This window comes from Camelus dromedarius, chromosome 10 (assembly GCF_036321535.1).
Source record: "Camelus dromedarius isolate mCamDro1 chromosome 10, mCamDro1.pat, whole genome shotgun sequence".
Lineage (NCBI taxonomy): Eukaryota > Metazoa > Chordata > Mammalia > Artiodactyla > Camelidae > Camelus > Camelus dromedarius.
The window spans coordinates 33,814,985-33,837,304 of record NC_087445.1 but is presented as its reverse complement, the minus strand read 5'-3'; the positions used below and the strand labels follow the sequence as shown (position 1 = coordinate 33,837,304).

Sequence of the window (22,320 nt, the reverse complement as noted above, 5' to 3'; positions counted from 1 at the left end):
CGGAGTATTTTGACTATTCCAACCTTTGTGTCCTGTGATTCTGCTTGCCTTGCTAGGTCCCATTTAGGACTTCTTGCAACTACCCTGGTTCCCCTCTTTTCACTTCCAGTTCAAGTTTCTTCCTAGAATCTCTCTAGAAGCACTCAAAATGAGGCTCAGGAAGGCAAGGAAAGTGGATTCTGCCTCATTCTGACCATCTCCAGAGAATACAGAGTATGTAAAATACAGACAAACAAAGCTATGTCAGCTTGGCAAGAAAAAAATAAAAGCTAACTTATGTTCCTTCATTGATTGCTATCTGCCAGGTGTAGTCTTCTCAAAAATCCTTCGAGGAAGGTACAGTTATTATTGTCCCCATTTTATAGATAAGAAAATTTAGCCACTTTGCCAAGGTGGCACAAGTAATAATTTACATTATTGCACTTTGAATATACAGAGTATGCTCCAGAGTCCATACTCTTAATGATAAGAATACAACAATTTCTCTATAAATGATTAGTACAAAAGAAGTCACTTGGAAAAGAATAGCTGGAATCCTGCAATGAACAAGATAGCTGGTGGTTTGGGAGAAAGAAAGCCTTTCACTAACATGTGCTTCTGTCCCCTGTGGTGTGATTGATTATCTTATATAACCAGTGACTACCCACGGAGCTTGGTGTAATGCAAGTATCCAATACATGATGGGTGAATGAATGATTAAATGAATACATGAAAAATCAGATACAGACAACTTGCCTCTCCTACCTCAACCAGAAGCAAAAAATTTGAGATATTACTCTGCATGTTCTGCATGAGAATAACACTTCCTTTCTATTGAGTCTGTATGGAAATGCAAACAGGTGTTAGGAAGCTAGTGTTACATTTCCACAAAATCCATTTAAATAAACATGTCTCAGCTTGACATAGTTCATTGAACTTGGAATGTAACATGACAACAGTCAAAAAATGTAGAGGGAATTTTACTGGGAGCTCAGCGAAAAGCAATTTGCATGGGGGATCTACATATCAGCAACTTTTCTTGCAAAGAATGTGATCTGGTGACCATAAACCAGCTTTTAAACCAGACACTAAGCAAGGTATCATAGGGACTGTGGTCCTTCAACTATTCAGGAATCTACTAAATTGTCACATTCATTTACCAAAAGAAACAAAAGAAGCTAAATTCCTGCTTTGTTCAAATTTTCATCTCTAAAAAATTTTTTTAAGTAATGAAGGGTATGACTCTTCCATTTGAGAATATTAGTGATGCAAAAGAACAAGATTATTGTAAGAATTACCCCTCTTATCTTCAAAGTTTATGATTGTAAAAATGGAATTCTAAGACTTTTGAATATGTCTCCTCCTTTAGGGAAAACAAATATATAAAATTTAAAAGACGAGATTGAATCTATGAGGGAGGACTCTACCTCTAGTATAGCACTTATTATCTACCTGTGACAACTATTTATACTGGCCTCCCCAATGAGACAGTGTGAACTCCTGGAGAGCAGGCATCTCATCTAGTTCCATCTGTTGTCTCTCAGTACCTAACACAGAGTCTTTCACATAGCAAGAGCTCAAAAAAGGTTGGACTAATTTAAATCAACTCCAGAAGTCTTAACATGTAAAATCTATTTATGAATGTTTCTCATGACTTGAAAATGGAGAAGCTACAACTTAAACCCATGTGCCTACAGAGTGAGCACTCTAGCTTGAAAAAGTAGACACAAAATATGGACAAAGGGAGAGAAAGAAAGACTAATAAAAATACTGAATATGACTTTCCTAATTTCAACAGTACATTTTACCGTATCGCTTCTGTGGAAGTTATCAGCTGTGACTCCATTCGGTCATGGAGGAATAGGTTGGAGTAAGTTAGTTGATATTGGGGAGCCATGTTATTTGTCAAGAATGATTGGCCTAACATTGATAACTACAAGTGCATGATGAAAAAATGAGTACTTGATTTGCTAGATGCAGTCAAGCAACTCGTCTCCCTGTTTCTGCACTATCTGTAAAGTGGCCTCTTGAAAACCTGGAGTGACATAGAAAAGGCAAAGATTAGTCTGTCACAAATAAACTGGGCAGCTTCTCAACCTTTGTATATACTTGGTCACTCTTTTCGTGTTTTGTGATCTTGGCTCTCCCCCATGGCACCTGTTAAGCAAGATGGACCTCAAGCTTCTCAGTGAGCATGATACCACAGAACTTAGTTTTCACTGTTGTATTTCTCTGGACACTTTCTGCATAGTAAACTTTCTTGGATCCTGATACAATTGGTCTCATAGCAACGATAAGAAGAATGGAGAAAGATGTCAGCAGAGGACCAAGTACATATGATATAGGAAAGATAAATAAGGAATGCTGAAAAAGAGAGGCTTCCCAAGATGTCTCCATGAACTGCCCTGATTCTTCTCTTAAGTACCACAGTGCCAGACCCATTTCCTAATTGCTGGCACTGATATTTCAACAAAACTAGATGAGAATCCTGTCTTGGCTATATAACTTCCTCAGTTTTTATAATCAAACTCTGGACTTAACTACATTATTTTTAATGTATCCTTAGCTACGTTTCAGAGGACAGTATTTTTCCTCATTTCTGAAACTAAATTCTTCACCTAAAGATTTCCTCCCTTCCAACCTCTTTAAGGACTTTTATTATCAATTATCTCTACATTTAAGCCTGAGATATCTCCCTCTCTACTGATTTTTTTCCCCATACATAAGCGAACTGCTCAAGTCTTTCACACCTTTAAAAACAAACCAACCAGCTTCCACTAACCTTAGACTTCTTTTAAACTGTAACTATAACTTTTATTTGTATGGAAAAACAAAGTAGTCTAAATTTACTGGCTCCATTTTGTACTTGCTAGTCTTTCCTCAATCTATGATGGTAGGATTTTTAGAATTAATTTTAGGGAGATGTGTAATTCCATATATTAAAACATTAAATTTCATTGAAGTAGCAATTATTTTCTCTTTCCAGGCTAGGGTTTTTGGCAACCCACAAGACAGGGAAGGGTGGCATGATCCTTCCTTCTTCTCTTTTTTTGTACTTTATGAGCCCCCTTCTCCCTCTTTTAGTATCATTGTTCTGACACCGTCAGAGCTAAAACAAGAGGAAGAGAAGGAAGGCAATAAGGGCAGAATGTTTTCACATGGTAGTTAGCCAACTAAGACAGCTTTACCCTCTCTGTCCTGATAGACATTGAAAATTGACCTTTTCTCTTTTGGATATTTTTGAGATTAAGGAATCAGAGTTGAAGAATATAATAACTGACATAAAAGAAATTAGAAAAAATTAACAGCAAAACAAACAAACAAACAAAACTAGAAGGAATTAACAGCAGATTAGGTGATACAGAAGAATGCATAAGTGATCTGGAAGACAGAATAGTGGATAACAGCCAATCAGAACAAGAAATAGAAAAAAAATTAGTAAGAATAGTTTAAGGGACCTCTGGGACAATGCCAAGCATACTAACTTTGGCATTTTAGGGGTCACAGAAGGAGAAGAGAGAGAGCATGTATTTAATGAAATTGTAGCCGGAAAAAACAAATTCCTAACCTGAAGAAGGAAACAGATATCTAGGTGCAGTAGGGTAAACCCAAAGAGACCCACATTAAAACATAATGTAATTAAAATGACAAGAGTTAAGATTTTTTAAGAGAGCAGGAGAAAACAAAGAGTGAAATACAAAGGGAAGCCCTGTAAAACTGTCAGCAGATTTTTTTCAGCAGAAACCTTGCATAGTATTGGGAGTCCTAGCCACAGTAATCATATAAGAAACAGAAATAAAGGCAACAGAATTGGAAGGGAAGAAGTGGAACTGTCACCGTTTGCAGATGACATGATGCTATATATAGAAAACCATCAAGTCTCCACCAAAACACTATTTGAACTAATAAATGAATTCAGTAAAGTTGCAGGATGCAAAATTAATAAACAGAAATCTGTTGCATTTCTATTCACTAATAGTGAACTATCAGAAAGGTACATCAAAAACAATTCCATTTACAATCTCATCAAAAAGAATAAAACACCTACAAATAAATTTAATGAAGGAGGTGACCTATACTCTGAAAGCTATTAGACATCAATGCAGGAAATTGAAGATGATACAAATAAATGGAAATATAACCCATGTTGGTGGATTGGAAGAATTAATATTGTTAAAATGTTCATACCGTATAAATCTGTGTACAGATCTAATGCAACCCCTATCAAAATACTCATGATGTTTTTCACTGAAGTAGAACAAATAACCCTAAAATTTATACAGAACCACAAAAGAACTCAAATAGCCAAGGCATCCAAAACATCTTGAGGAAAAAAAAAATGCTGGCAGTATCACTGGCTTCAGACTATACTGCAAAGCTACAGTAATCAAAATAGTATGGCATTGACACAAAAACAGACACACAAATCAGTGGGACAGAATAGAAAGCCCAGAAATAACTCCATACACATATAGTCAGTCTATGACAAAGGAAGCAAAAATATACATTGGGGAAAAGACAGTCTTTTCAATAAGTGATGTTGTGAAAATTGGATAACTACATAGAAAAGAATGAAACTAGAACATTTTCTCACACTATATACAAAAATAAACTCAAATGTATTAAAGCCCTAAATGTAAGTCCTGAAACCATGTATCTCCTAGAAGAAAGCACAGGCAGTATGCTCTTTGAAACTGATATTAGCATTAATTTTTGGCTCTGTCTCTTCAGGCAAGGGAAACTGAAATAAATAAATTGTCCCTAATCAAACTTGAAATCTTTTGCACAGCAAAGGGAAACATCAACAGAATAGAAAGTCAACCTACTGAATGGGAAAAGATATTAGCAAATGATATGTCCTATAAGGTGTTAACATCCAAAATATATAAAGAGCTCATGCAACTCAATATCAAAAAACAACCCAATTAAATTAAAATATAGGCATTTTTCCAAGTAAGACATACAGATGACCAATAGCACATGGAAAGATGCTCATCATCACTAATCATCAAGGAAATGCAAACCAAAACAGTGAGCTATCACTTCATATCTATCAGAATGGCTAACATGAAAAAGATAACAAATAACAAGTGTTGTTAAGAATGTGGAGGAAAGGGGACCCTCTTGTGCTGCATTTAGGAATGTAATCAGACAGCCACTATGGAAAACAGTATGGAGGTCCCTCAAAAAATTAAAAATGGAGCTACTAGGTAATGCATCAAGTCTACTCCTGGATATCACCCCCCAAAAAAACCAAAAGCACTAATTTGAAAGGATATACATACCCCAATGTTCATAGCAGCATTATTTACAATAGCCAAGATATGGAAGAAACCTAAGTGTCCATCAACAGATGAATGGATAAAGAAGCAGTGGTATACTCTTTGTATATGTACACACGTGTATATGTGTGTGGGTGTGTGTGTGAATGTATATATACACACACACAATGGAATATTAGTCATTAAAGAAATAATGAAGTTTTGCCATTTGTGTGACAATGTAGATGGACCTGGCGAGTATTATGCTTAGTGAAATAAATCAGAGAAAGACAAATACTGTATGTTTTCACATGTATGTGGAATCTAAAATATAAAACAAGTGAACAAATGTAACAAAACAGAAATGAGACTCACAGATACAGTAAACATACCAGTGATTACTAGAGGGGAGAAGGATGAGGGGAGGGGCAAAATAAGTAAAGGGGATTGAGAGATACAAACTACTAGGAATAAAATAAGTTACAAGGATGTAATGCATGCCATTGGATGTATAATCAATATTTTATAACTTTACATGGACTATATTCCATAAAAATAATTGAATTACTGTGTTGTACATCTGAAACTAATGAAATTTTGTCATATATATTTCAGTCTAAAAAAAGATAATCCCTCGTAGAACATGTCCTATCAGAAGGCTGCATTTAATATGAAATTGAAATATCTTAAGAATTAGAACCTGCAGAGAATGAGATTAGGGAAAATACTCAAAGGTGAAACAGTAACTACTTTTAGGACAGATAATCTAGAATTTTTTCATATTAAGAGGTTTTTACTTTGCCATACAGAAAAACTGGGTTTCTATTTTCCAAAGCTGTATCCTTGAATATCAGTGAATGATAATTCAGTATTTTGGTTCAGGGGGTACTATTGGGGATGCTGCACGAAGAGTGTTCCATGAGTCTTAATGATTGTCATCACTAAAGTAAGATGAGCCTGTTTTACATGTAATCTGAAAAATCTTAATTATCAACATAAGGCTCACAGCTGGGTTAATAGGAAGCCTTTATTATAATACCACCTTTTGTGTTGTTCCCAGTGATTGTTGGGGCCTTGGTCAACTGAAAAGCCTGGACTCCATAGACATACAGATGTTTCAGAGGTGGGGTTGTGTCTGGGCTGAGTTAGGAGGGTAGAGGTTGATAAACTGAGTGGGATGAAAGAGGTTGAGGTTGCATTGAAGGGAAGGGATTTGACCTCAAAATCTGGCCTCAGAAAGTTTGCACTGGAGTAGAGTTACACAGGGGCTCTAGGCAGATGGAATGGGTGCAGAGGTTAAGCCAAGGTGGACAAGGTTGTCTTGAAACAAAGAGAAGGACTTCCTTACCTATCTTGGCCACAACCTCTCAGATTATTAATGATTTATCTGCATACATAGACCCTCCACTGGGAGGGGCAAGAAAGCAGGAGGCTGCCAGGCTATTTTCTCTTTCTTGAATGAGGTTCATCAAACAGGCAGGATAACTGAGGTCAAGGCCAAGATTCAAGACTGACAGGCCAAGGACAGAGTTCTGTGAACCAGATATACCCAGGCACCTAATTCTCTGTGGTCTCCACCTCCGTGTAGGTGCTATGACAGGAGGATGTAGGGGGAGATGGATATAGGAGAGAAACATCATGTTTGTCCGCTATGAGTGACTTTCCAAAATGGACAGCTGACCATATAACTTCCTTACTGTTTTTCCCAACTCTAAGGGAAGAATAAACTCCCTAGGCTGGCAGATAAATGCCCTTCATAATATGGCATTGCCTTCTGGCCTCTCTGAACTCATCTTTCACGTGTATCCTATACTCCAATCATAGGTACTTCCCAAATTACAGAATATTCAGGCCTTGAGTCTTTATTTATGCATAATTCCTGCTACTACATCCTTTCTTCATTTGGTTAATGCCTACACATACCTTCAAATCCATCTCCCCAAATATCCTCACCATGACGACCTCCGCCCTCTGTACCCACAGCATGCCCAGCTTTCCTTCTTCAGTCCTATCTGATAGGCTGTGGAACTGGTTGTACTGTAAAGTTCAGTGGCTACAGTGAAATCAAACTGGGTTCTCACTCTGACTCTGTCACCTTCTAGTATGTGACCCGAGCTGTTTACATAAGCTTTTGAAGCTTTGTTTCCTTGTTTTATTATCTGAAAAAAACAAAGATAATGCATACACATCTCATCAGGGTGTTATGAGGATTGAATGAAATAATGCATGAAAAGCATTTAAAACAGTGCTTAGGAACATTTAAGCTTTCATTAAGTGTTACTTGATATTACTCATAGCATTTATGGGGCTTCTCATGGTACCAAACCCAATAAAGAAGCAAAGAGGTATACCTTTTCCCCTCAGATTCTCAAAGCATTCATCACACTGAATTTCATTCCATTAAAAAATTAAACCTTTGTGAGGAGGGCTTGGAAGCACTCCTAGATCAAAGAAGAACGGGACACAGCCATTCCCCCGTGCCCAGGGGCTGCTTCCTGGCAAATGTCCACGCCTTCCTCTTACTCTACATTAAGCCTGTCATTCCAGCCTGAGCAGGTGAAGGGCAGTGATGCCATGGGCAAGAGGCAACCCCCTTCCCAGCCTAGAACTTTCTCCTTTTAGAGGAGAAAATGGCAAATAAATAAATAAAATATGTATAAATTTAAATAATTGGAAGGCAGCTTGACTGAAAAAGACACTTTTCTTTTTCACCACAAATGTCACCATCTGGACTTTTCCTTTTTTAATTTCTTTGGGACCTGACAAGTCACTGGGCTGATATAATCGCACCCAGTCAAAAATAACAGACACATCTCAGCAAGTTAGGGTGGGCAGAGTTCCAGGGTGGCCAGGGAGGACCCAGAAACCGGTGGGAGGGTGGTTTCAACAGTCCTTCGCCCCCAGCTTGCCTTCCCCAGAACACAAGAGCTCCTGAGGTGTGATCAGCTTAAAATATACAGCACGCTCTTGCGCACTCATTTGCTGGCTCTCTCCCCTCTTCTCTCTCATTCTCTCTCTCTCTGTACACACACACACACACACACATATTTGTGGACATGTGCATGCTTACCAGATAACATTCAATTAACCTGCTAGTTAACTTATTTTCCAGTAAAAAAATAAAATAAAAGGCAGGAAAAGACAGTCAGTAGACCGTGCTACTGTTAATAAACTGCACGTGGCCACCTTTCTGTACTTGCCTTCATTTCTCCCAAACAGTCCTTTATCCAGCAAAGCAGGAATAATCTGGAGGAACCAGCAAAGTGAATCCAGTTTTCTTTATTGGCCAACTCAGAAGCTTTATGTGGGCATAGGTCCATAGGCAGATTCACAACTGTCAGATATAAATATTCCTACCCACAAAATCACCTTATTTAATATTTTATTTTTGCTATTTCTATGTTATTCTGGTTATGACTGTTTAGAAAAACAATGCTTCCCTGTAGATCTTGTGGACCATATTTTTTCGAAACAGGAAAATTTATCACTTGCAAATTTTCTTCTATGGCAATTTATAGTGTTTCAGCCTTCAGGAATATTTGCCTATTGCTTATTTTGTGTGCATGGGATGTAACGATGTTTGTGTGTGTGTGTGTGTGCATGCATATACACACACCTACACATATACACACATTCATTTGTCACATTTTTTCTGTGTTCTATGTACATGAACTCTACTGATGTTATAAAGGCAAAGTCTACTAGGACGGTGCTTTTCTAACTTAAATGTACCTAATAAATCACCTTAGGTGATTGTCTAAATGCAGATTCTCATTTGGTAGTTGGCATTAACATGCTGCCAACTGTCTGTCCCTGGACCACATTGTTAAGCAGCAAAGAGTCAGGGGAATAAGACATAGATTTATGTTAGAAATGTGTGAGTCCTTCTGGACACTTCCCTCGGCTTCACACGCATGCCCTATCATTAACCAGAGTTTTTAAATATCTCCCAAACTCGTCTTCGGTCTCCATCCTCACTGCTGCTAACCTGGTCCATCTGCATCACGGTCACTTGTCCCCCAGGCTGCAGTAGTCACCTCCCAATGGCTTTCCCATCTCCACTCTCTCCTCTTTCCACCTGCATTTAACATTGCAACCAGAGTGATGTATTTCACATGCACCTCAGATCTTAGGCCTCTCTAGCTTAAAACCTTTAGATGGCTTCCTTTGTTCTTAGGATAACAGTGAAAATTCTCAACCTTGTTTGGGCTTCCTGAGTATGTAAAACGTCTTCCTGACTCAGGCATTTCAGACCTGACATTTATAGCCCCTGGCTGAAACTTTTTCTCATTCTTTCCCTCTCTGCTCACCCATTCCCTTCCCAGCAGCTACTCCCAAACCTCTAACTCAATTCACCGTTCAGGTCTCAGCTGAGATTTAATCTATCCAACTAGGTTTCTAGACCCTGTGGATACTTTCAGGGCACTTATTAATGAATCATTTACATAGTTGTTTGCTCAGTGTGAGCCCCATTATGACAGAGGCCAGTCTGCCTCAGCCATCATTGAACCACTGGCATGTGGCTCAGGATGTCATCCACAGAAGGCTCTTGGAGAATGTTGCCAATAATGAAAGAAAAAAGAAACTGAGCTGGAGACAAGGACTGTTCCGGGTTTTGTAAAGCTACAGTGAGAGCCAAGGGTCAGTTTCCTGGCGATGGGGAAGGGTCGGGGGTGGGGGGTCAGATGTTGTGAATCATAGTGGACCAGGCTCTGGGTAGGGTATTGTAGAAAGAGTAGGTACTCATCAGGTGGATGTGAAAGAGGGAGTTTTCCAGACAGCAAGAGGAGAGGTAGGTGGCAATCAGATGTTGAGGGTCAGTTTATGCCATCAGAAATACCTTGATCTTTAGCCTATAGGTGAGGAACGGATGGAGGCTGATGTTTTAAATCTTGAGAGCATGTAATTCATTTTGTCATAATTCAATCTGTGCTGCAGAGACACCTCTTTGCAAGCATTATAAAAGATGAGGAGGGTAAAGAATTGAAACAGAATGAGTAGGAAATTCCGGTATTAGCCCAGTTAAGAAATGAAGTAAAAACAAATGTCTTATGGAAAACACTATTTTTTTCCAGCCTTCCATGTAGCTGGAGCCTAAGCATGTGACCTGACTCAACCAATCAACTCCTACCACAGGCTTTGAATTGAGAACTAGTAACCCAAAGAAGCAGGAGCAGTTGAGAATCAGTTCGTTCATTCATTCATTCATTCATTCATTCAACAAATATGTATTGAACGCTTACTGTATGCCAGGCACTTTTCAAGATACTAGACATATAGCAGAGAATAAGGCAGACAAAAATCCCCACCCTCACAGAGCTTACATTCTGTAGGGGAAAGAAAATAAGCAAGTAAATGAGAGAATGATACAGTACGTCAGATACTGAGAATGGATATTAAAAAATGAAAGTAAGCATCATAGAATAGGATATGCTGGAGGAGGGATGGATGTGGAAGCTACAGTTTTAAAGAGTGTGGTTGTTGAAGACCTCACTGAAAGGGTGACACTTGAGTAAAGGCCTAAAGCAGGTGGGGAGCAAGCCAGGTGATATCTGGAGGAAGAATGTTCCAAGCAGACGAAACATTAGATGTTGGTTCCAGCAGCAGCATCCAGGGGCACCAGCAGCTTTGGTGCCAGTGGCCATGTCCTGCCCTGATGGCAGCAAGCCACAGCAGTGGCACAGGGTGTTCAGTGGCAACTCCAGCTGTAGGGTCCTCCCCAGACGGTTCTGTGATTTGAAGTGGGTTCTGATTCTGGCTACTGCCTGGCCTCCCTTTTTCCTGCCTGTACTATGAACTTGGTTCTCCAGACTTCTAGTGATTCTCTGGGTGCTCTAAAATCCTTTCAGTAAATTTCTATTCTTTTGTCAGCCAGGAGTGGTTAACTAAGAGCTCTAACTGCAATGAACAGTGAGTTCCTGATCCCCAGGGAATTGATGTCCCTGAAGTTAAGAAGAAATCTCTGTCCCATTCTCATACCCAGAGCTCTTGTTCGAGGTGGCATATGAGATTTCTAACTTCTATGACATACTGCCAGCTGCCTTTGCCGAGAAGAAATGGCATTGCACGTACATTTCTAAGAACAAGTGGATAGAATCACAGGCTTGAGATATAAATGGGAGTACAAAAGGCTTCCTTTGGAAAGGATCCTTTTGTGTTAGAAAAAGGAGGGACAAAAGAGACCTGGTTAAGATGGGTAAAATGTCATAGCTCCTGAGTTGAGATAATGGAACAAGAGTCAAACTACCATGACTGAGACAAAAAGGGGGAATGCCAGGGGTGAAGTATCTGTATCCATTAGTGAATGTGTATTTTCTGTTCTGAGTTGCATTAGTTTTTCACACTTTAACAGCATTGGAATTGGTATGCATCTTACCACCAATTGTACACATAATAGACTGTTGCTTCCCTCTACCTCTGAAAATCGATGATTAAATTATGGTGCACCCTACAACAGAGGGCATTGAAGAAGCTACAGAATTGGAATAGATAGCTTCTTAGCCCAGTGAGGCTATCTGTGACTTAAGTTCCTTTCCCAGTTAGCACATACACAGCTCCAGTACACGGTTAAGGGATATGGGAAATGCTGGTAATGAATGTACAACAAGCTCATTTCTGAACATTCAGACTCCTAGTTATATGGGGTGGCTTTGGTTTTGAGGCCCACTGCTGGCAGAAGGCCACTGACAGCAGTGGGGGGTATCACACCACAGAAACAGCTGCTGACTCAGTAGATGCAAAGCAGCTTAGACGTGTCCTCTCCTGAGGTGGAGAGGGCATCTAGTCCAGAGGCATAAAGAGAAACTCAGGAGGAGGAGGAGAAAAATCACGATGTGAAGGTCATGAGGAGCAAACCTGCCACTCTAATGGGCTCCAGATAGAGCATACAACCTAAAATGTTACCCCACCACCTCCCAGCCCAATAGATTGTTCAGTCTACAACAGCAGTGAGCACATTCTAGGAAGCAGAGACATGGACCTCATTCTGTCAGTGGTTTTGCCCAAGCCGAACTTCATCTTTCTTCATCTGAGATCTCTCATCCAACACTTCCCATTTCTGCCAGGTTTGTTCACTTTCTTAACAGCAGTCATCCTCTGAAAATCCAGGAAGTACAAACCCCCAACCTGGGTGTCATTGGACCAGTCCTATCACTTTAAGATTTCTCATTTCTAGAAGATAATCATTGCTAGTTGTTCTTCCAGATATACAGTGCTATGATTTTTACCATAGTTAGTGATGGGCTCTTATCTGACCTTGAAGGAACAAAGAGGCTTCTTTCTGAGGCTGAAGTATGCTGGCGCTGTTTCTCTGTTTCCTGGCTATTATCAGCTTTCTCCATCTTGGCCACCAATGGGAAAGAGTGAAATTAATGACATCTGTTTACTGCCTGTATTTGTTTTCTGCATAACAGAAAACTGCAAGACCTCAGGGCACGTAATATCCAGCACTTATTTAGCTTACGTCTAGGTTGGTTGTGTTGACTGATTCTGCCTGGGCCTGGCTGGGACAGCCCAACTGAAATGACTTTGCCGTACATGCCTCCCACTGTCCTCCCGTACCAGAAGGCTCAGCTGGGCGTGTTTTACTTCCGGAACCGGTAGAGCACAGGAGAGCAAGCCCAATTGTGCAAGTACTTTTTAAGCCTCCAACTGTTTTCTGCCCTTTAACATTCAAAGTCAAGGTGCAGAGAAGCATCCTCTGCCCCTGGAGGTGGAAAATGAAGGAAGGTACCCCCTGCCTCCTTCCTGAGCAATGACTGGTCCCAGTGTGTGATCACCAAGGGGTTACCAGGTTCTGATTTTCACCTGGTTCCACCACCAGTCTGCCCCTACCCTGGCTTCTGGTTTCAATTCCTGTCACTAAAATGGATATTTATTCAGTATCTATAAGGGCCAAAGAAGGTGAACGCACATTGTCTGAGCCCTTGATATGCGTCAGACCCTGTGTTATATACCATGCACTTGTTATTACAGACAGTCATCTAGATCCAGGTGAATTAGGTAGTAATCCTCAGAAATAGTGAAGAAACTGATGCTCAAAGTGGATGAGTACCATCCAAGCACTCCTTTAGTTGTCATAGGAGAGTGCAAGATGAAGGAGCAGACTTGTCCACCCACCCTCAGAGCTCACTGCTCTTCGAATTGCTGATTGTCCTCTCCGAGTAAAATTCTTGATTTCATATATTCTTAACCATCCAAGCCTTAGCTGCCAGAACTCTCTCTAACTTATCACCCACCATAGTCTTGATATGTCTCTTCAGAGGACAGGAAAACAGCTGATATATAGCAGGCTGCTCATCATACTGACTTAGTTATATTTATACCTTATCTAAACTGGAAGGAACTGAGAGAGACTTCTTACTGAGGATAAAGTATGCTGATAGGTTGTCTGTTTCCAGGCTTTTGTCAACTTTCTCCATCTAAGAAGCCAGTATGTGAGAGTGGGACTAATGGCATCTGTCTCCTGCCTCTGTTGCGTAACAAATACCCACGAAGCCTCAGAGGCCCACAACAGGCATTTAAGTTTATATGTCTGGGTTGGTACACATTGAAACCACACCAACCTTACTGTGAATATTGGTTGGCCTCAATTTTCTTATCAAAGAAGTGAAACTAGTAGCACCCATCCTGCAGTGTTTGTGTGAAGATCAACTAGAATAAACTAAGTAAAGTTACCTAATACAGAAATGTTTGTATTTATAGAATATAAATACATGAAATATTTATAGGTTTCCCTTTCTCTTTATGCCCCAGGAAATTTGACCATCCACAGGTACATCTGATGTTCTAAAGCACCAGATTTGAGAGCCACCCTGCATCAGAATTTTCAGGACAAAAGAAATAATGTAACAGTTTGACTCATTATGATTTGTGGAGCCTTCATTTGAGTTAAAATATATGTATTTACATATATATATGACACCCGTATAATGAATGCTTGACTTGCGTGTGTAGGTTAGAAAGGAGGGAGAGCATTGGGAGAAATGAAACAGAGCTAATAAGTTCCCGTCTGTGATTTGACCTGCTCTCCGCCTGACTAGCTGCATATTCATGTCAATTTCCTCCCAGTTACCTAGGGCAAGAAATGAAGAGGAAAGATCTTTAATCATATTTTTATTCTAATTGAAACATTTTCCTTGCAAGTGGAAAGAGAACAGGTGCCTAACGAGCCCACATGATGATTCACAAGGTAGTAGATATCGCCACAGATATAATTAAACTGGAAGATCAATGAAAATTTCCTTTTTGGACCACTGCCAGGACTGCACAGACTGGGATCCAGCTAGCTGTATTTATGCACAGTGATCTCCAGAAGTGTGTACTCACACAGGTGTGCCCCACAATAGAGTATCATGATAAATTAAACAGCCACAGACTCACATATTGAGGATGACTTATTTAGAAAAACACAGCTATTTCTGTGTACAGTTAATGATCCTGGACTGCAAACATCATCTGTCAGAAACGCATACAATTGCTGCATCTTATCAAGTCTCATTTCCCTTTTCCTTTATTATGATTTTCATTTTTGGTCTATAAAGTACAACCACATAAATAAGCACTGGCCTAGAGGATCAAGATCTGAAACAAAGGGAGGAAGTGGGAAGAAATGGAGGGAAGGAAGGAGAGAGGAAGGGAGTTAGTAGGGGAATGAAGCATTGCAATTCTGTGGCACCTCCTTTGGAGCTCCAGAAAATTGCACAGCATTTATGCCAGGTTGTTTTATCTCTCTGGCTCTTGGGACCCTCTGACTCTGTGGGCCCATAAATAATCCCATGCCCATCTTGAGAGTCCAGGGTTCTTATGATATAGGGAGTAAGGGAAGAACTTAGGGGAGTGGGCTGGTATTTGAGTTTGGCCCTGATGCAAATTTTGCAGGCCTGATAGAATTTTCACAGCCTCGTATTTTTTTTGAAATTTCCTTGCAGAAATGAAACCCAAAACCCCCTGAGAATTCTTTTCAGTTGTTTTGTAGCAATATTGTAATTGAAAAAGAATCACTCCTTGAATTAGATACTAGATAGATTTTAGTCGGCTCATGCTGCTATAACAAAATGCCATAGATGGGTGGCTTAAATAACACATTTATTTCTCACAATCTGGAGGCTGAGAAGTCTGAGATCATGGTCCTGGCAGTTTTGTTGTCCTATGGGAAGCCTCTTCCTGGCTTGCAGATGGCTTTCTTCTTGCTGTGTCCTCATATGACAAAAAGAGGCAGATCTGATGTCTCTTTCTCTTCTTATAAGAGCACTAATCCCAACATGGGGGCTCCACCCTCATGACCGATGACCTCATCTAAACCTAATTATCTCCCAAAGCGCCCACCTCCAAATACCATCACACTGGAGGTTAGGGCTTCAACATGTGAATTTTGAGAGGACAGAAGCATCCAGAACATAGCAGATACCAAAGGCATTTGTGGTCAGTTCCACAAAACAGAGGTAAGTCTGATGCCTAAATCTTACAGGAAGATCAGTGTTTTGTATGTATTTCATTTAAGGGAAGACAATGGAAACTCTAGTCAAAACACTGTTCACTCATATTTTTCAAAAGAAAAGACTGTAGGAGAGTTACAGAAGAATATAAATTCTCAAGTTAGAAAGATCCTTAAAGATAACTCTAGGCCAACACACCTATTTTTGTCAGGATAGACTAGTTGCTCTAACAATTTCAAAATCTCAGTGGCTTAAATAGAATAAGGATTTATTCTCATCCACACAAAGTCTGATCTGGATGTCCCAGTTGGCATATCTTCATACAGTGAACTTACGAATCCAGGCTCCTTTCATTGTGAGACTCTGCACCATCTCAGAGATCTTTAGAGTCCTTTGTAGAAAGTAGAAAATCACACACGGGGCATTTTATGGCCATGGCTGAAAGTGGCCCATGTTCCATTGACCACAGTTCAGTCACACAGTGTCATCTAGATGCAAGAGGGATATGCACTGTAGTCTTCCTCCTGTGTATGTGCAGGAAGAACCCAGAGCACTATTTCTGCTACACCCTGTTTTCCAGGTGAGGAAAGTGATGCTCAGTGAACTGTCTGATTTGTTCAGAGTCAACCAATGGCAGAAGTGGGACCAGAACTCATGTCTCCTCACTCCATCTTCTTTCCTTTATTTCCTGTTGTCTCTTAGGCTCTTTGAAGAAGGTACAGCAGGACAATTTGTCCTTCTGAAGGATAGCCTATAACCACAAAGAAGGATCTCCTTAATCCAGTGTCAACTTTTTGTGCACTTATCAGAGAATTCCCATAGAGAGAATTTTAAAATTAATTGATGGTCATAATTGGAGTTTTTTTGCAAATTACTTCTTAAATGGTTCTTTGACTTCTGAAAAGATCACACGTTCACCAAGAATGAGACCTGTATGATACTTCTTTTTGATCTTTTATAACATCTAATAGTGTAGGGCATGTGGTCATTGCTTAATAAATCTTAATTGTTGGGGATAGTCATACTGAGTCTTAAAAAAGACATCTGTGTTGGAGGGAGGGTATAGCTCAGTGGTAGAGCACATGCTTAGCATGCACGAGGTCCTGGGTTCACTCCCTGGTACCTTCATTTTTTTTAAAAAAGTCATCTATATAAAAATAGTAAGAGAAAGACCAATAACTTTCTGATAAAAGAGTTGGCAATGATCCCATGTAGTCATCAAATACTTACGCAGACCTTGCACACGTCAAGCATAGTTCTGAAAGCTCAGGACATGGTCGAGGTGGAGAAGGAAACAGTTTTTTGCTGAACATCAGCTGATACGCGTGGCTTGAATCCAGGTTTCTCTAATGGCTTATTCTGTCTAATACTAGACATGTTTACTGCTCCGATTTCACCTCCTTTTGTTGTCTGTAAAAAAGGGATAGCAGCAGTTATCTAATACCTCTCTGAGCTATTAGGCAAATGGTAGTAGAGCAAGTGGAGATCCAAAATGATTGAAAATAAAAGACCCAGTGATAAATGAGGTGCATGTGTGGTGGAAAACCCAACTGCTCCAACAGGTCATTATTAGTCCTTGCTTCAGAAGGGCTCATCTTCAGATTGCTGCTTCTGGAAGTGAGGTGGCAATGACGGAAAATGCAGAACAGCTCTGAATAAGGGGGATAAGATGGCCCTATACATATGAAATGAGTTCATCAAGGTTTATGTCATTACAGTAAAACACTAACAGAATTTATGCCGATGAGATCATTATGAAGGATTCCAAAAAATGCAATTAACTGGCCACCGGTGACCTCATCTCTCACAGTCCCCTCAACTCTCGACAAATGTCTACACCTTTAGACACAACTTTTTCTTTTTTCTTTGTAAAGAAATTTTTAAAATTTATTTGTGTGTGGGAAGCCTCATGATTCTCCGTTTTCATTCAAAGAATGAAGAACCCTCAAATGGCTACTTCTTCAATAAATAGGTCCCAGGTGACACAGAAGTGATCATTAACTTGACTCCTAACTTTTATTCCATTTACAGAATGATCATGTCAAAGACTTATGTCATTAAGATTTAACCCATTCTCATGGTAAGCACCGGCTTCCCTGATCCCTCTGTCATCCTGGCTTATGGCTTTTGTGTTTTCAGTGTATGTTTTCTCTAATTCTAGGCAGCAAGCTCCTTAAGAGCAGCAGCTGTGTCTTACCGAGCTCCGCATCTCATATGCCTTCCCCAGAGACCATGTCATAGTAGCACATGCTCAGTAAATGTTTGAGAGGGAGTGATGGCAGTTTTCCAGTTTGAAAATGAATGCAGTGTGTTGGCATAGCTACTTTTTTGTGTCCAGCACCACTTTAAAGAAGTGAAGGTCATGCTCCCAATCAGAGGTCATAACACTTTTTTCTAAAAAGGGCCAAGTAGTGACTATTTTAGGGTTCGTAGGCCATACAGTCCTTGTGGAAACCACCACAGTGGCACAAAAGCAGCCATAGACATACGTGAACAAATGAGCATAGTAGCTTCATTCCAAAAAAAAAAAAAAAAAAAACCTTCCTTTATGGACACTGAAATTCAAATTTCATATGATTTTCATATATTAAACAATGTTACCCTTCTTTTGATTTTTTTTCAACTATTTAACAATGTAAGTCCCATCTTTGGCTCTTGGACCTGGAAAATCAGGTGACAGGTCATGTGGCCCAGGGGCCACAGTTTGTGGACTCCCACACTAGATCATGGGGCCACCGGCACTAGTTTTGCTGGTGGGACTTACTAATGAGGTGAAGGTGCTTTCTAGAACCTTCAACTCCATTTCCTTAGTAAATTCACAAGTGCTTTAGTTGGTCCAACTCCTAAGAGGTGAATTACTATTTTATCTGACTGCTATCTCCAAGGACACTTTAATGAATTAAGATTATAAAATTCTTGGGCATAATACACCACCTTAGGACTAGAGAGTTATGATTAAAATGTTAAAATAGAAGAATAAAATATAATTTATGATTTATGGTGAGCCATCTTAGATACCTCTGGAAATCAGTAACCCACATCATCATTCTCATTTATCCTCATGATATTCATTTATTTCACAAAGCAACAATGCCTGATAATATAAAATCTATGCCAGACCATGTGCATGGGTCAAGCAGAATATGCATCCAAAATTCTAATACCATTGTGAGAGATGCATGAAAAACAAATACATCCACTTGTATACTTTAAAATTTCATGTTTAGATTTTTTAATATATTGTTGATGTTTACTATAAAATACACCACTTTGGTGATAATTTTGCTACACAGAAAAATACAATCAGTTCAATATAAGCAAATAGAAGTAACGGTAGTATTTTAAAAATCAGTTCAAATATAGCATCTTTACTTCAAGGAATTTGACACCTAGTTGACTTACAAGTAAAATGCATATACCAGTTCTTAAGCAAATCTACTTCTGCCCCTAAATTTTAGTGGCTAAAAGCCTAGATTTTGGAGTCAGTCAGTTCTGGGTTCAAATCCTTGGCTTTATCACCTATTAACTGTGTGACCTCAAGCAAGTTACTTAACCTCTCTGAGCTTAAAATCTCTTCACCTAAAAAATGGAAGCAGTAATAATGACTGTGGGTGCAAGCAAGATAATGCACATAAAGTCCATATTGTAGTTCCTGCATGTTGATAGTAAGCACTTACTAAATAGGTATTACTAAATCTGTCATTAGGAAATGTTCAGTGAGTTAGCAAACTTTGTAGAGGTGTGATGTAGTTTCAAATACAAGGCAGTGTTGGAATTCTGAGAGACACTTTTCCTTCCGTGGGCTCAGGGGATGCTATTGATGTGCATGGCTCTGTTTTGGGTCTGCGTGAACACCAGAACCATCGTTTGGTTTTCTTGTTGTCTATTTACTTGTGGCATTGAGGGAAGTGGGGATGTTCCCCGGAATTTCCACTGTATTTGCACAACTTCCCTGTACCTGATTTTTTGCAATTCCATATTAATTGTATTTTTCTCATTCTTATTCCTAATTTCCCTTCTGCTTATTTTATGGGTTTCTTATAATTTATCAAAATCTTGCATATCCAAAGTCTCTGATTTCAGATGTATTTTAATCAAGATGTTGTTCATCTACCTTACTTAAGGAAACCACCAGGTGGAAAACTTCAAATTCTTGTCCCATAGACAGTGTTGAGGTATACAAACCCCAGGATACCCAAAGGTCGTGTCATGGAGATATGAGGCCTCATTTACAGCCTGGTATGCACTCAAGGCCACAGAGTGTGATAGAAAGGGTGTAGATTAAGAATCAGAGTGCTTCTTTTCCGAGAGCATACCAGATGGTGGATGACGCTGGTGCTACGTAAGGGCCCGGAGGCCCCGGGGTCCCTGGGATGGGAGGCAGCTGGTGGCTTCCACGGAGGCTTCAGCAGCGGCTTTGGGGGCCGGGGTCACAGCCACAGAGCTCGCAGAGGCAAGGCAGAAGATAAGGAGTGGCTCCCCGTCATGAAGGACATGAAGATCAAGTCCCTGGGGGAGATCTGTCTCTTCTCCCTGCCCATCAAGGAACCTGAGATCATTGACTTTTTTGGGGGCATCTCTGAAGGATGAGGTTTTGAAGATTATGCCTGTGTAAAAGCAGACCTGTGCTGGCCAGCAGACCAGGTTCAAGACATTTGTCGCCATTGGGGATTACAATGGACATGTCGGTTTGGGTGTTAAGTGCTCCAAGGAGGTAGCCACAGCCATCCGGGGGGGGCCGTCAGCCTGGCCAAGCTTTCCATTGTCCCTGTGCAGTGAGGCTATTGAGGGAACAAGATCTGTAAGCCCCACACTGTTCCCCTGCAAGGTGACTGGCTGCTGTGTTTCTGTGCTGGTGTGCCTCATCCCTGCACCCAGGGACACTGGCATTGTTTCAGCTCCGGTGCCCAAGATGCTGCTGATGATGGCTGGTATTAATGACTGCTCCACTTCTGCCAGGGGCTGCACTACCACCCTGGCCAACTTTGCCAAGGTCACCTTTGATGCCATCTCGAAGACCTACAGCTATCTCACCCTTGATCTTTGGAGAGAGACTGTGTTCACCAAGTCTCCCTATCAGTAATTCACTGACCATTTCATAAAGACCCACACCAGAGTCTCCATGCAGAGGACCCAGGCTCCAGCTGTGGCCACCACATAGTTTTATATGCAAAAAATAAAGTGAACGAAGCCTGGAAAAAAAAAAAGAATCAGAGTGCCTCAATTTCTGAGTCCTCTCCGCCAGCACAGACCATGGGCATCTCAGCAAGTCATTCAGTCTCTCTAAATTCAGTGGTCTTGGTCAATAATATGGGAATGATTAAGGTACTTCCCTCATGTAGTTTAATATAAATAACATAACAGATACAGTAATCACTTTATAAATAAAATCACTGTGCATACTGCTACAGGGTTATTATTATAATTATCTTTATTTATCCCCTGTATGCATTTATCACAGGGATTTCATTTAGGGAACAAATAATTTGTGGTGGTAAGAGTCAAGTCCCACCTCTGACACTAACCAGGTGTGTAACTTAAGATAAATCACTCATCTATTTAAGTACTAATTTCTATATTTGCAGAATAAATTAGATACTTCTTAATGCCCCTTCCTGACATAAAAGATTGGGATTACATGAGTACTGGGAAATATGTATGAATAGGAAGAGATTTAAAAAGCAGGAATAGTGAATATGTGATGCTATAGTCAGTGGGGCCACTGTACGAGTGGGAACCTAGAGAGGGCATGGGGAAAGGTACCCCAAAGGAGATTCACAGGTGACAGAACACACATTGGGCTCAAGGGAATGTTACTTCACACTGAGCCCACATGATTCTGAAACTGACAAGACTTTGACTAAACCCAGAGCAACTGAAGGGAACACTGTTGACCATTACCTCATCTAGTATGATAAGAACTGGCCCTGGTATCCTCCACATAAGAAAGAAGGAAGAGCAGCAGAGAGGTTTCAGAAATTACAGTCTCTGCATGGGCTTTGTGGCTCCTGTCTTCTTCTCTAGTCCATCCCCCGTCTTACCACCAGAGGGACCCTAAACTCAGATATGGTCCTTCCCCAGTCCAGATTAAAAAATCTCTGCTTTCAAGAAAAGATGCTCAGTGTCACTGATCATCAGGAAATGCAAATCAAAAGTACAATGAGCTATTACTCCACATGTCTTAGGATGGCTCCTGTCAAAATACAAAAGACAATAAGCATTGGCAAGGATGTGGAGAAATTAGAATCCTTGTACATTATTGGTGGGAATGCAAAATGGTGCAGCCATTACGGAAAACAATACGGAGAATCCCATTCTCCCCAAGGTGAAATGTAAACTCCCTTGTTTATAGGGTCCTTTGCTACAGGTAGGGTTGACTCTCAACTCCTCAGCCTCATGTGCAGTTTCTCTTTCCCTAGAGCAAACCATTCTGAACTTCTCATCTTTTCTTCATAGGTCAGTGCCCTTGCAAAGGCTATTCCTCTGCCAGGAATATTGTTATAAAATTCTCTGTTTGGAGAATTATTTCTTTTCCTTTTGGACTCTGTTCAAATATTACCTTTATTACCATATATTATGGCAACTACCATAAAGTTATTTTTTAAGGTGTGTACATATCTGTTTTTCTACTAGCATATGAACTT

General features: G+C 40.1%; 1 pseudogene; it reads left to right on the top strand.

Moving 5' to 3' along the window:
- Window positions 1-19,995: 19,995 nt before the first annotated feature.
- Window positions 19,996-20,862, top strand: LOC105100266 (small ribosomal subunit protein uS5-like; annotated as a pseudogene).
- Window positions 20,863-22,320: the final 1,458 nt, after the last annotated feature.